Source organism: Antechinus flavipes, chromosome 5, assembly GCF_016432865.1.
Source record: "Antechinus flavipes isolate AdamAnt ecotype Samford, QLD, Australia chromosome 5, AdamAnt_v2, whole genome shotgun sequence".
Classification (NCBI taxonomy): domain Eukaryota; kingdom Metazoa; phylum Chordata; class Mammalia; order Dasyuromorphia; family Dasyuridae; genus Antechinus; species Antechinus flavipes.
Window position 1 is genome coordinate 32,180,539 of NC_067402.1, and position 14,181 is coordinate 32,194,719.

The following is a 14,181-nucleotide window of genomic DNA, read 5'->3' on the forward strand; positions in this document are numbered from 1 at the left end:
ACGTTCACCACATTTCTCACACATACCACCCTCTCCCCTGTGACATGGCCATGATCCTGGTACAGGCTGTAATCCCCTCATACTTGAACTATTGCAATAGACTTTGAGTTCTTCTCTGTGCCTCGAGTCTTTCCCTCAGCTATCAAAGTGATCTTCCCAAAGTGAACATTTGACCATAAATCTTATAATCTCCAACAACTTCCATTTACCTTTCAGATCAAATATAAAATTCTCTGTTTGGCTTTGAAAGCCTTTCCACCTTTCCTTTGTCCTTGTCCTTCTTTCCCTTCTGTGTACTCTTCAGTGTGATGACACTGGCCTCCATACTGTCCCTCACAATGCACTCCATCTCCTGATTCCATGCATTTTCATTGGCTCCACCCCATGCATGGAACGCTCTCTTTCCTTAGCTTGACCCCCCTGGTCTTTCTGGTTTCCTGGTTAAAAATCCCACCTTCTGCAAGAAGCCATTCCTGCTTCCCCATAATAGTAGTCACTGCTCAATTAGATTGTTTCTAATTTATTCTGTATATAATTTACTTATACATTGTCGCTTGCATGTTGCTTTTGTCATTTGATTATAAACTCCTTGAAGTCAAAGCTTTTTTGTCTTTACTATAGTCCGGCCCTCCAACAGTCTGAGGGATGGTGAACTGGCCCCCTATTTAAAAAGTTTGAGGACCCCTGGTAGAACATAACATACATGCTTGCTGACTTGACTTGGTCTACTCTAGAAAACCAAGTGGAGATAACTCAGAAGGCTATTACAGTAGTCTGAACATGAGGTGATGAGGGTCTGGTAATGTCAGAGGAGAGTAGGGGACTTATATGAGAGAAGCTGGGAAGGTAAGCTTGAAGGGATTTGGCTGGTGCAGGGAGCCGAGGATGTCATCTCATAAAAAGGCTTTGTCAGCTTTTATCTTTGCCAATCTTTGTGAAGTTAGTATTATTAGTATTTCCTAAGGTTGCAGAATGAGCCAATGCCTCTTAAATTCAGTTAAAAAAAGGATTGCAGAGATGGCATTACCAATACAAAATGACCAGTTTTGGCCCTGGATGGTTATTGCTTGGAAGGTTATAGTGAATTCTGCAAACTCAGACCCTTATGGACAACTTCATTGCATTTTAGATGGCTTGTTATAATCCATTATTTATAAGTATTCTGGCTGTTTTGTTCATCTGTTTTCTGGTCTCCTCTGACAGCACTAAAAGGCCAAAAGAGTCTCACAGCCTTTGGCCAAAGTCAGGTTGAAAGACCCTGCCCTCTCAAAACAGCAGCCTTCTAGACTGCTGATTCATTAAAGGGTTGATGTCAGGGGAAAGAGGGGCTTTTAAAAAAAATCTCTTTCCAATTCCATCTTTTCCACTCCTCAAACCCAAACTAGACTGGGTACTGCTTGGACTGAGGGGCTACATACAAGTGTGGGAAGTGGTAGAATTGGAGGCCAGAAGCAAAGCCTTTGGAGTCACCATCAGTGGCTTCAGAGCTAAGAAATGCTTAATTAATCCCCTCTCTCAAGAGCAGCCCCATGAAGAAACCCTATTGCATCCAGACATGCATCTGTGCTCCAGATCTTGAATAACATTGATTGAAATAGAGGGCCTGAAAAGGAGCAGGATTCTAGTAGAATAATCATGGAAAATATCTGCTATTATGGGAATTCTCCCCAAATAACTTTGGGTAGGTAAGTTCATTGACCATTCCTGTCATATACCCAGAAATGCCCAGACAGTTGCCAACTCACTTCTGCTGGGATGTAGACAGTCTGAGTCATTTATTACTTTGGGAAGAAATCCTTCATGTGTGGTTCTAGGCTCTGTCTTCGGATGGCCTAACTTTTAGAGGCTCCACTTCATTTGTGGTAAATCAGACCTATCTCTGACACAAACTGGCTGTGACAAATCACTTAAACTCTGAATCACCTAGTCAAATCTCTGAGACTATAAGTGGTGAAGAAAGTACCAACAAGCATGAGTAAAGTGTATTTCCTCTTCTAGGAATTCCTTATACAGACAAAATCCCAGTTGTAAACTACAGCTAGTATCTCCCTCCTATATCATCCTCAGAGCCAGCATATCATGGTGGATAGAGTCAGGAAGGATTGCACACATACTAGCTGCGGGAGCTTGGAATGGTCACTTAATCTCACTCAACAACTTTTCAATACTATAATTCATAGAAATGATGTTGATCTGCATTGATAAAGGAACTCTCTTTGTTATCAGAAGTACTTCCTTATCAGTAGTTCCCTAAATTGATGTAATGATAGGTAGGGATGATTCAAACCAGTTCCAAGAATATAGCAGAAAGTACTGTGGAAGAATGGTTTATTTGGGGATAGGGGGAAAGCTGTAAGAGGGAAAAATCAATGGTTTGGAGCCACAAGAATTTGATTATAATTATTGTTCTGCTATGTGCTAACTATGTGACTTTATGCAAGTCACTTTCTGGGTTCTACCTCTGGAAAAAGGAAGGCTTGAACTATCTGACCTCTAAGTCTTCTTCTAGCTTAAGAGATGAGAAATAATAAATGCAGAAAATCTCCCTCTCAACCTCATGAAAAAGAAAGCATTGATGATAAGATCCCCCAAACCAAAAACTAAAGCAGAAACAAATTTGAACACTGACTATTTCTCTCCTTAACTGTCAATATTACAACAAAAAATAGAAAGAAAGGAAAAAAGGGATGTGGAGGAAAGGCTCTACTAATGAACACTTTAACACATGCTGATTAATGTGCGGCTCCCTTTTATCATACTGAGGATCTGAGGCAAAAGATGGGCAAATGAGATACATAATCCAGCTGAGAATATATATTATGGAGAGCAGAAATTGGCGTAAGCACAGACAGGAGTTTGAAAAGTCAAGAAAATGAATTAGGGATGAATTGCTAAGGATTATTACACAGTATGTAGTTACCAATCATGAATTTTGTGGCTAAAAAAAGCTTTGTGACGATCAGGGAAAATTACCAGTGGATATATATATGTATTTTAAAATCTTCCTTGCAAGTCTTATAAATAGGTTCACCAAAGATTTTTGTCAATGTCATAGAGGATATTAAGGGTAAAGTACAAATGAAAGGGGGGCTTTATTATATACAGTAAAGTTTTTCAGATGTTCTTATTTATAGAAGACACCATCTTGCATGAAGTCCCCAAAGCACATCTCCTCAGTGAGATCCATAATCACTGAGCAGAGTTTGGCCTAAGAATCTACACAAGAAAAATCAACTGGATGAAAAAAAAATCTATTTTCCAAACCATGACAGGTAGATGAATGAAGAATCCATAATACTGGTCCATCTACTAGTCTTCTTGATGACTTGCTCATGTCTTAACACAAGTTAGTAGAGAGTTATTTGAATTCAACTGGATTATTTTCCTCTAAGCTGGTCTGTATATGTGGATATGCCCTACTTCACTATGTACTAGAATAAGAGGCAACACAGAGAAAATAATTTCCGATATATAATACATGTAGATATTCAATCCACTTTCAATCTCAGTTCTATAAACATTTACTAAGCATAGATTATGTTCAAATGACTTAATTTCTCAGAGTTCTTGGGTAACTCTTTAAGCTTATAAATTATATAAAAGTTGCAGATCTGCATCTATGAAGCATCTTTCCACACTGGGAGTTCTCTGTATGATTCAAATTACAAGTTTTAACTTAAGTCTTTCCCTTTTCTTAAAAAAAAAAGGCAAATCATTATGCTAGATGCTTAAGGATGTGAAGACATTCTCGGATGTGAAGACATTCTCTGATGTCAAGAAGCTTATATTCTATCACAGGGAGTAGGGACCCAACATGGACACCAATATGAGTCATACAAGGAAAACTGAGAGACACTAGTAACTGAGTGGATAGGAGACAATCGGGAAAAGCATAAAGGAGTGGGTGTCTGAAATGAGACTTTGAAGGGATATAACACATTTGAAACATGAGGATAAAGTAAATTGCAACCATAGTGAATAATAACTTGTGCAGATACCAAGAGGTAGGAGATAGAATAGCAAGTTTGGGGGATGGCTAGTAGTATAGTTGGGTTGGAATGTAAAGGGAAATAGTGTGAAATAAAGTACAAAAGATAGATTGGAGCCATATATGGTGGGAATTTAAAGAAGTCAAAGAGCTTAATTTTATGCTAAAAGGTGACTTCTAGAAGTTATTTACTTTAAAAAAAGGTTTCTATACTGTTGTTATATTCTGATACAATCTTAAAATTGTCTTTACATGCTTAGTAGATTACCAAACTTTACATGCTGGTTTACCAAATATACATGATGTTATTAAGAAGGATATTCATAGAATACTTTCATAATTTTTCAATCAATAAACATTTACTAAGCACCTACTATGTGCCAACCATTATGCTAACTAAGCACTAGAAAAACAAGAAAAGGCAAAAGATCATCCTTGTCTTTGAGGAGTTCATAATCTAATAGAGAGAGACAACACGTAAGCAACTATGTGCAAACAAACATTTATAGGATAAATTGGAAATAACCAACAGAGAGAAACTATTTTAATAATGAGGGATTGGGAAGGACTTGCTGTAGAAGTATTTTGTCAGGGACGGAAAGGAAGCCAGCTAAGCCAGGAGATGGAAATGAGGATGCAGAATATTACATGTATGGAATATTTCACAGCCAGTGAAAATGTCTTGGATCTAGAGTTGGAGTCTTATTTGAAGATCAACAAGAAGGACAGGATCATCAAAGCACATGGGATAAGAGATATATAAAGACAAGAAAAGTTTTTTGGAGGCTAAGTCATAAGGAATTTTGAAGTTCAAAGAGAAAAAAATTATATTTGATTCTGGAGGTGATAGGGAATCACTTAGAGTTTAATGAGTTAGGAATGTTAGGAAAACTCTTTTGGCATTTGATTCAGGGGATGATCTATATTTGATACCCCAAATATGGAATGAATAGCAAATAAACTTATATTTAAAAGTTACAAACAAATCCATGGGATCTGAAAGTTGTAAATTACGTTCTCCTCATCCCAAATCAGTTAATCTTTGGTCTTCCTTTCCACTTGGGTGAAGGAAGTTTCAGGGCAGCAGAATTAGACTGGAGGAGATTGTCATCGTCTATGCATCCCAGAAACCCCAAGATTCTAATTTTTATGCCTGGTACATCATAATTCACTCATTCTATAGACTAAGAGAGAGGTTAAGAATTGTATGCAAGGCATTTCTCTAGGATCAGAGAGCTAAGAGCTAGGAGAACTTCAGAAACCATTTAGCCCAATTCTCTTATTTTATGAGTAGGGAAACTGCTTCCTGATTTTTCCTAGGTCCCACAGGTAATAAACCTCAGAAGAATGACTTGAAGCCAGGTTCCCTGACTCCAGAATTAGTATTTTTTTTCTCTATTTGGCAGACATGGTTTGTGCTTTACATAAGTGACTTCAGTATTTTCTCCCAGAGCTAAGCAGGGTGCTTTTCATATAGGAAGTACTTAGGTTGAGTTGGATTGAATTTGTTGGTTTAAAGTGTTGGATTGAATTTCTCTCAAACTTCTTTTCAGAAATTAGCTATAAAATCAGAAGTATGCAAAGTCCTTCAGAAAGTCAGGCAGTAATTGAAAACTAACCTTGATCAATCTTGTTTTATCTCTTCTACCCAGCAGGCTCCATTGTCCTATCTAAATGCATCCAACACACTCACACCCACTACCTTTCCAGGTGTCTCCTAGACAACATACACAAAGGCTCTCTCTTGCTCTTCTCCTTCGCCAGGCAGCTGTTTTTGTTAACTGGGCACTATCTACCATAGAAAATGCTGACATAGTGGGCATCCTTGAACTATCTTTGAGCAAAATGTGATAGTCTTATCCTATTAATTTGTGGGTATCAGACTGAACAGAGATGGCTTCTTCTTTTAACATTGTAGAAGCAGAGACATAATAAGGGATAGAGAATGGACTTGTGATTTCCTAAATATAGGGCACTTTCAGATGGGAATTATTTCTAACAATATAGTGTGATATCTTTCTATAACTTTCAGTCTTGGAGAGTTACTTAGAGCAGTGAGCAGTTAAATGACTTGCCCAGTGTATGCCATCGGAAGGAAGTAAAGCTTGGTCTTTCTGACTTTGTCTGCCTCTCTATTCTTTATGCCGTACTATCTCAAAAAGAAACAATAAGGATGAAAAATTAAAGAAAGCTTTTGGGGTTATATTCTCAAATCTAAACTTCTTTATTTTAGGATCTTGAGAACTATGTAAAGTGAGTTGTAGTAGAATTAACATGAGAACTAGATTTAGAAACAGCAGACCAGGGAAGGGGTGATAAATCCCAGCTTTGATACTCATTAATCATGTGACTTTGGCAAAACAGTTTAACTTCTCTGGGTTTCAGTATTTTTATTTATAAAATGAGGTAGATTAAGGGTTCTTGGTCTCTTTTGTTTCCTGTACCTCTTTAGCTGTCTGGTGAAACCTATGGACTCATTTTCTGAATGATGTTTTTAAGTGGATAAAATAAGGGTTACAAAGAAAATCAATTATATGGAAATACAATTATCAAAATATGTAAAATATAAACTCATGGACTTCAGGTTAAAAACACCTAGATTAGATAATCTGGATCTTTTTTACTCTAATTTTATAAATGATACAGTCTAAGAAAAGGAAAATGAAATAAAGGGATTGTTGTTGATGAGTGAGCTCTGAAGGACAATGTACATTTTTGTTGTTGTTGTTGTTGTTGTAGCATGTCATATAGGTATGTGATCTGACTTGCAAGTAGATAACTCAGTGTTGAATTCAATGGCAAAACTGTACTTACTGAAATGGCTTACTGTACCTCCCAAAGCTAATTTATAAATTGGGCCATTGAGGTCCAGGGAAGCAAAATGATTTCACTGAATGAACATTTGTTAAGTGCTGATGGCAAAATGGTGGTCTGAACAGCTAAACGGGACATGAAGTCTGCTTTGGTGATTGGTGCCTGATGGGTGGCAGAATAATAGTTATATTTAGAGCAGGAATAGACCTCAGAGGCCATCCATCCCAACTATATTACCTTAGAGGTAAAGAAATTAAGGTAAAAAGAGTTTAGAAATTTGCCCAAGGTCACAAATTTAGAAAATACTAGAGACATATTTAAAGCCAAGTCCTCTGACTTCAGAATTGGTATTCCTCATACTACACACTCAGTTACCAATTTATAGGGTTTTCTTCTATTACTATCACTACTATAATTACTAATACCACCACTATTACAATTATTACTACTCCTATTATTACTACTATAATTACTACCACCACCACCACTACAACTACTATAACCACTGATACTAAGTAACATCAATATAACACTATAAGATTTGTAAAGCATTTTACAATTTTTTTCTCATTTGGGTCTCACAAAAACCCTGGGAGATAGGTGATATTTTGATCCCCTTTTTGCAATTGAGGAAACTAAAGCAGACTGAGTTTAAGTGATTTGCTCAGAATCAAACATTTCTTAAATATCTGAGGCTGGATTTGAATTTAAGGATTCCTGACTTTAAGTTCGGTACTCTACCTCCTATACTATCTAGCTCCTTCTGATCTTTTAGTAGATTTGAAACTTGTATCTTCATGAGCTATATATTTTTTGTTTTCATCCAGCTGCATAGTATCAAACTTTATAACAAAAGCAAAACATAAAGAGAGCCAAAAACATCCTCAAATTGACCCAGTGTTTTTTTTTTTTTTCTGGTTGAACTATTTAGTATAGACCACCCTGGGAAGCAATGGGTTTTATCCTCTTAGGTATAACCACCCAGACACTGAGCTACATACACCCAGAAGTGTGTTTCATTATGAGTTTCCATGGCTTTCCCTCCAAAGGGACTACCCTGGAGTTGCAACATTACTTACTCCTTTGTAAGCAATGGAAATGACATTAGAAGTGTTGTTAATGGTAGCAGCTGCTTTGCATCTTTCTAGAGGCACTTAACTGTGACTATGGGTTATTATGAGTATTTATTTCTTTTCTCTTGCTTTTCCCATATTTAGCCAGTTGATTATGAAATCTACATATCAACAGAGAATTGCTTTTTTTTTGCACAGCTCAAGAATTTTCAGCATATGAGTTTTCTTATTAGAGAATCTATATTCTTCAGAAAACTTTTCAATGTACAGATATCATGCATTTTCCTAACCTTGAAGGGTATGTGTACCTGAAAGGTTTGAAATAGCTCAGAAAATCACCATGTCCTCACGAACCGTTAGTAATTCTCTATTGCCTTCAGAATAAACCACAAAGTCCTCAGTTTGAAATTTCTTCCAACAGATTATTCACTTTGTCCTTTCCACTCTACTATTTATTTTCAAATTCTCCCTCTCTATTGTTTCCCTCCCTACAAACCTGCCCATGTCCCATCCCTTGTATCTTCAAAAACCTCTCATTAGATATTTCTATCCTTGCTATGCTTCTGTACATCTTCTGTCCTTTGTGGGCAAACACCTTGAAAAGACCATCTACATAAATACCTCCAATGTCTCTTCTCTCACTCATTTTAAAATCCTTTATAATCTGATTTTCAACCTCATCATTTCACTAAAATTGCTCTCTTCATTGCCAAATCCATTGATCTTTTCTCAGTCCTCTTGACTTCTCTTCAGGCTTTGAGATTCTTTACTTATCTTCTTTTCCCTGATACTTTCTAGGTTTTTCAGGACACCACTTTTTCTTGGTACTCCTCTAACTATTGCCTCTCAAATTCCTCCAATTTTGCGTCCTCTTCTCCCTCGATATCACTTCATGTTGTGATCTCATCAGCTAGCATGGATTTAATTATTATCTCTATGCTCTAGACTATCTCTATTCTCAAATCTATCTTGCCTTAATTTCTCTGTTGACCTCCAATCTCGAATCTCCTTTCTATTTTTCAGATGCCCCAAAATGGATGTCCAATGGAATTCTTAAACTTAATATGCTCAAAACTGAACTCGTAATTTTTCCTCCTAAACTCTTTTCCCCTCCCAACTTGTCTATTACTATTGAGGGCAACACCATCCTCAGGTTTTCATCCTAGGTGTCATCCTCAGCTCCTCATTATCCCTTACTCTCCCACATCCAATTTGTGCCATTATTTGTTGATGTCATCTTGATATCTCCTTCCTTCCTTCCTTCCTTCCTTCCTTCCTTCCTTCCTTCCTTCCTTCCTTCCTTCCTTCCTTCCTTCCTTCCTTCCTCCTTCCTTCCTTCCTTCCTTCCTTCCTTCCTTCCTTCCTTCCTTCCTTCCTTCCTTCCTTCCTTCCTTCCTTCCTTCCTTCCTTCCTTCCTTCCTTCCTCTCTTACTCCTTCCCTCCCTTCTGCCCTCCATTCCTTGTTTTTGTATTCCCAGTACTTCAAGATTGCTTGCTTAATTCATTAATTGTAGATAGTAGGGACTTAATAAATGCTTTGTTTAATCAGTGGTTTGAAATAACAGAAACAGGTATATAGGACTATCATTTTCAAAGATGGATGGCCTTGGGGATGCCAACACTTTTAGAGGATTCTAGAAGAAATGAACATCAGGGTGGATCATGGTAAAATTTCCATACCACAGTGTTTTTTTTTTTTTTTGTTGTTTTTTTTGTTTTGTTTTGTTGTTTGTTTATTTGTTTTTCATGATTTCTGTAGGTCTTCTCTGTACCTTAGTACATTACTAAATGGATGAGGGCTAACTGCAAATTGAATTAGGTATAAAGAATGGAATACTGAAGAAACCATATATTTTTGCCAGGATGATAAAGTGATTCTAAGGGAGAGAGGGAAAACTGGCTTCCCTATCATTTTATCACCCACTATGCATAGCAAAGTTAAGGGATTTGTGCAATTTCACTAGGAAAGTGATGATGATCAAGTAGAGAATGACTATAGGGGAAATATTTGTGTTTTTTTTTAGGTGGATTTCAGCTTTAATGGTTTGTCACTGGACCATGTTTCTAGCTTTTCTTAAACCTAGAACGTTAATTTATATCTACTAACTTTGAAAAGAAAACATTTTCTCCTTTTAGGAGGCAAAGAAATGAGCAAGTACATTTCTTTCCAAAAGAATCATGAACACTATTTTTTTCTTCATTTTTTTGTTGAGTTCAATAAAAGACCTTTAGTCTGGCAATTTCAGGTGAGAGAAAAAATTCAATTGCTCTTAATGGGGAAGTTTCCTTGAGGAATCTGTCAAAATAGAAGAGATTATGAAACATAATGGAAAAGATGCTGGGCAGAAGTGGTCAAGAGAATAAATTGTCACTAAATAACCATCTGTGTAGTTTCAGGTCTTTGATCTTCACATACTTTATAGAGCTGTTGGGAGTGAAGAGCTTCGTAAAGAAGAAAGTATTAAAAAGAGATGAGTTAGTATTTTAGGATTCCTTAGCTGAAGTCAATGGACTGTTAATGCTCAATACTCCACATCGTTTTTATTGTTTTACTTTGGAGATATAGTATAGAGCCAATTTTCAGGGATTCAAATTGTTGCCTTTTGCTCCTTGCAGACAGGTTTTTGGACAATTTAAATGCTTATTTTTAGATTATATTGACTGCTAGTAGTGTGATGGAGAGGTCATTGTACCTGAAGCCAGAAAGATCTGAGTTGGAATCCTACCTCAAAAACATTTTCTGGGGGACCCTGAGTGAGTCAGTCTCTGTCTGCCTCAGTTTTCACATCTGTAAAATTGTTGATAATAATGAGTGTCTCCCTTCCCGGGGTTGTTGTGAGGATCAAATGAGATAATATTTGTAAAGTGCTTGGCAAACTATGAAGTGCTACATAAAAGTAGATTATTATTATTATTATTTTATTATCTTTAGGTTAAATATATATGTAGACCATATATAAATAATATTTGCATGTATCTATCTAGCTATATATTTAGTTGTTCAGTAATTTCCATCATGTTTGACTCTTCATGACCCTATGTAGGGTTTTCTTGGCAAAGAAATAGAAGTAGTTTGTCATTTCCTTCTTCAGTCTATTTGACAGATGAGAAAATGGAGGTAAACAGTGTGAAGTGACTTGCCCAAGGTCATATTTAGTAAATGTCTGAGGCTGGATTTGAACTTAGGTCTTCCTATCTTAGGCTTAATGTTTTATTTACTATGCCACATAGCTGCCCATGTAGTACATATGTACATACATGAATATACACACATACTACATAAACACACATATGTGATGTAGTTTGATTATTCATTGTGTTGTAATTTATTGTAACATCCTGTTAATATGGAGAAAACCAACCCTACCTGCCCATTTGCCAGGAGTCTCATTCTTGTTCTCCTATAAATCCTCTAATGAGAATCCCACTTAATATACTGGGAAGCCTTCCTCTACCCTATGGTTCCTTCTTCACACTTAAAAAAAAATCATAATCCCTTTTGATGAAGCCCATGGATTCCTTTTCACAATAATGGTTTCAAATGAATAAAATAAACTGTGTAGGATAAGAAACAAAATTGATTATATTGAAACAGAGTTGTCAAAACATTACCCCAAAATCAGCCCTTCAGAAACCTTGGGTAAAGAACTACTGAATTCTAGCCATTTCATGGTTAGAATGGAAGGATATAGAGGGATCCTTTGCTTTCAATCTCTGGTCCATCTTTTTTATTCTTCTGGTCATACATTGACTTTGTATATTAATACTCTAGTAGAATTTCTTATTTGCCTCAAGTATTTGCTAGTTATGTAACTGTAGGTAAATCACTTAATCATTTTCATCCTGTTTCCTCACCTATAAAATGAGAATAATAATAACACCTGACTCTGGGTTATTGAGAAGATTAAATGGGGTAACATATAAAATTCTTTGAAAATGTTAAAGTTCTTCATAAATGTTAACAATTTACAATTATTATTAATGTATTACAACCTATTTGTGTCACCATTAATTAACTTCTCTACTGCCCTTTAAAAGGTGACCTTTAAAAATAATGTTCCATGATTCACACATGCAACAACATAAATAAAGCACTGATTTTAAGAAGCTGGACTCTTGTTTCAAGAAAAGCTTGGATTCATTTTTCCAAAGGCAAGCCAACTTACTCTTTTACTCCACTCATTCAATCCAGAGCCCAGTTTATTTTCCATTTTCAGCATCTATCCAAAAGCTCAGATGCTAGTCCTATGGGTTGTCCTTCCAATGCTTAACAGGAATAAGTAGGATATCAATATTTTCATTCACTTGGTTTTTGACATGTAGGTAATTCAGTCTATATGTATGTATGCATCAACTTTTTTTCTCTTTGTCATCTGTCTCTATTTCAATGCATTACATATGCACGTGTGAATATATATATGTATATATGTATCTGCCTATCTATTTACTTATCTGCTTATCTATCTATATATAATCCCTTCCATTCTCCCTTCCCCCCAATGCTTATCAAATGAACAGAATTCAGAATTGACTAGGAGGAGCAGGAGATTATAGTAGACTAAATCTGCTTAAAATGTGGGTCACAACCCCATTTGGAGTCTCATCAGTGAACATGGTGGTGAAAAATTATGATTATTATCAGTAAATGTTTAATATATATATAATATTATATAGAATATAATTATACATATAATTACACACACACACACACACACACACACACACACACACCAGAGCCACATAAAAATTTCTTAGGCAGAAAGGGAAAAAAGTTTAAATAGTCTTGTACTAGACTGATTGCAGAAGGGAAATTTGGAACCAGTTTTAATGATCTCAAGATTCTCATTGCTACAGAAGTTGATTTTCATAAGACTACTATGATTCCACTGCTAGTATATGGCAAAGGATGATGATATATCATGAACTCAGAAGTGTCAAAGTTATAGGATACTCAGAGGCCATGGAAAAAACACATGATTGGATGCAGTCAAACTCAAAGAAAATACCAGGAAAGGTGAGCACGTGAATAGTGTTGTATAAAACAACATCAAGGATTCGTGAACTAGAAAAGAAGGTGGGCCATCCATGGAGTCTGAGGAAGGCATAAGCAGTAGATAAATAGAGGGTAGCCCTTGCAAGCACAAGGTATGAAAAGAACTAAGTAAAAAAGTCTCCAGAGCATTGAGTATAACCTCTTTAAAAGATTTTAAAAAGGATAAAGAAGGATCACTTAAGATAAGAAGGCTTAGAGGGAAGGGTTTTGATCTGTGGTTCTAATGGTCTTGTGATAGGGAGAGCCATCTGTAACCAGAGAAGACTGTAGGGACTGAATATGAATTACGACATAATATTTTCGCTTTTTATTGGTGTTTTCTCGCATTTCATTTCTTCTCATTTTTTTCCTTTTTGATCCGATTTTTCTTGAGCAGCATGATAAATGTGGAAATATAGATAGAAGAACTACACATGTTTGACATATATTGAGTTATTTGTCTGTCTAGGGGAGGGGTGTGGAGAAGGAAGGGAAGGAAAAAAAATTGGAACAGGAGGTTTTGCAAGGTTGAATGTACTAGGTGCTTTTTTTGAGCTGCATCTTTTATTGAAGTGATCTCTGTCACTTTTTCTCATGTCATCACAGACAATCAAAAGTTGTTTTAGCTTCCACATTTCATGAATCTCATGGATTGTTTACTTTTCCTTTAAACTCATTATCTTCTTTATTGCTAATTAGTACCATCTATTAGAAACAAGGGAATTAACAAGGATTAAAAGAATTTAGAATAGAAAAGTGATCACAGAGATTATCTGAAACAGATTTTTACAGATGACAAAACAGGCTCAGGAAGGAGGAAGTAACAAAGACATGATCACAGGGGGTATTATAATGGTCAGTCTAGTCTAGTATTTCTAGCACTATGCAGTATCATCTCACAGAATGATGAATTTTGCCTTGTTTTATTGTCATTTAATTGCTTCATGTGTATCCCATATTTTGTGATCCTATTTTGTTTTTTGTTTTTGTATTTGTATTTGTTTTTGTTTTTTTTGCCAGAAATACTGGAGTGGTTTGTCATTTCCTTCTTCAGCTCATTTTACAGATGAGGAAACTGAGGCAATAGAATTAATACATAGCTAGTAAGTGTGGATAGATTTTTGAACTCAGGTCTTCTTGACTCCATGTCTGATGCTCTCCAATATGCCTTATTTTATTTATTATGCCTATATTTATCTTAGACATCTTAAAATTCAGACGAGCCAGAAAACACATTAAAACACCCACCCACACACGTTACCATCCACCCATCC

The 14,181-nt window shown here is 36.1% G+C and overlaps 1 protein-coding gene across 1 annotated transcript in view; it reads right to left on the reverse strand.

The window, feature by feature from the left end:
* KCNH8 (potassium voltage-gated channel subfamily H member 8) overlaps positions 1-14,181 on the reverse strand; it is a 291,316-nt gene that overhangs the window by 12,823 nt on the left and 264,312 nt on the right. The gene's annotated exons all lie outside the window — the stretch shown is intronic.